Source organism: Equus quagga, chromosome 1 (assembly GCF_021613505.1).
Source record: "Equus quagga isolate Etosha38 chromosome 1, UCLA_HA_Equagga_1.0, whole genome shotgun sequence".
Taxonomy (NCBI): Eukaryota; Metazoa; Chordata; class Mammalia; order Perissodactyla; family Equidae; genus Equus; species Equus quagga.
The window spans coordinates 87620992-87623177 of record NC_060267.1 but is presented as its reverse complement, the minus strand read 5'-3'; positions in this window follow the sequence as shown (position 1 = coordinate 87623177).

The window sequence follows — 2186 nt, the reverse complement described above, 5'->3', positions numbered from 1 at the left end:
CCTTTGTGAGGACGTGGGCAGGTGGCTTGACTCCCTGAGTCTCAGTTTTCCTGTCTGTGAAATGGGATGGGAAGTACCTCCCTCACCAGGTGATTGCGAAGCCAAAAGGAGATCATGCATGTCCACTTCCCAACTTGGTGTCCTAAATACAGTAGCCCCATAAATGCTATCCCAGCCCCTTCCCTTTCCTCTTCTTCTACTGGACTGAACACCCCCAGATGGCAGGACCCCGTTTATTTCTCCTCTCCATAAGGTCTACACGATGAGGGATACGTGAATCAATGAATGAATGAGTGAGTGAATGGGAGAAACCCAGCCTCTTGGTTGAATGCTGGTTGCAAGCAATGTAGTTGTGGCAAAAAATGGGGCTGGTGCACAGTCCCTGACACTCTGTAAAATGTCATCTCTCCCTTTTCCAGTCCTGGTCCACCTCTGCACTTCTGTAATGCAATGATAGCCGCGAGCCACATGAGATGGCAAGGGACATTGTGTCAAATCAGATCACATCATTCATCTGCTGTAGAGCCATTCGTGGCTCCCCAGTGCCTTTAGGTTCAAGCCCCAACTCCTCGCCTCGGGCTGCAGGGTTTGGGCACCACGGGCTCTTTGGTCTCCCGCCCGACCATGCACGTCCTCACTCTCTCCTCCAGCTGGACTGGGTTTCTCTCAAGCCCTGAGCACACCCTGTCCTCTCCCACCTCGGCCCTCCATGGTGCTGGCCCTTGTTCACAGCTATGTCGTGGACTCACCGAACAAACTGTGTCCTCTCCAGCTTCTAGCCTTTTGAACATATCGTCAGGACCCTTCAGGAACCTGCCTTTCCACTCCCTGAGCCCAGCATGAAGGCCCCACATGAACAGGAGGCTGCTGAGAGGCTGGCCAGGGAGGGTTCCTCAGGGTCTCCCACCTGGTGTCTGGGGTACTGGAGACGTCTGGCCCCCTGAAGACTTTGTGACCTCAGACTGGAGTGCTCTGCAGGCTGGGCAGGCAGCCATGGGCGGCCTGGGCTGCACCAGCTACTGGGTTCTGGGGCTGGTTTGCTACTGGGTCTGGCATTGAGTGCACCTGGGGAGTCCCAGGAAACAGCTGAGCCCCCCTAGGGGGCCAGGTGGCCTCTCAGCCCCTCCCCTGGTGGCCAGAGCCCCCTCCAGACCCCCAGCCCCTGCTGCTCTAGCTGTGTGTGGGTGGGTACGCCATTTGCCTTGAGACACTGAGGAATATTACCCTCTGCCTGCCCCCACCCCACAGGGTCACCCCCGGCCCAGCCAGGTGGGCAGAGCCCTCAGGAACCCTGAGGCCTTTCTCTGCTGCCCTTGTCTCCTTAGTGTGTGGCTGTGAGAGACCACTGCCTTTGGTATTCAGGCACTGCCCCGGCGGGCAGGGTGACCGCAGAGGCGAGTATGGCCGGAGCTGAGGGTGCTGAACCAGGCATGTTTTACAGCTCTGCCCAGACAGCTAATGGCCTCTCTGACATTGCCGCTCCAAACGGCGGCCTTGGAGCAGTCATAAATCAGGGGGTGCCTGCCCAGCAGCCCCCACCCCTCCCAGATCGTCCGTCCCAGAAGGGGAGCATTGCCGGGAGGTTTGGGCCCTCCTGGCCAAGGGCTGTGGAGTGCCCAGCAGTTCCCAACCAAGCCAGGCTGTGAATGTCGAGGTCAGGCAAAGGGAAAGTGTGTGCATGCACACCCATGTGCAAGAGTGTGGTAGGTGTTCATTTATGCCCCTAAGCCTGAATGCATATTTCAGTGTGTGAGTATGTGTGTGTGTGAGCATATTTGTGCCTGTGTGCCCCAATGTTTGAATGTATATGGATTAGTGGATATATATCTAAAGATAAGTGCATGTTATTGTGGGAGTGTATCTGTCTGTATGTCCTGTATGAGTGAGTGTGTTTTTGTGTCTACAGGAGCTATATAACTGTGCGTCTGTTCATGGCTGTTTCTGCGTGACTCTTTCTCTACATGCACCTCAGTAGGCAGTTGTGTGTGTTCCTCTGCGTGAGTGTGCATTTGTGTGTACAAGCACATCTAGGTATACGTGTCTGTATCAGTGAACGTCTACCTCATTTTATTCAATAAAGATTTCTTGTGCACCTACTATGTGCTAAACTTTGTTCTCGGTGCTAAGGATGCAGTGTTGAATAGTCAGTCTTCTGCAAAGTCTCATGTTACATTCTAGCAGGGGAG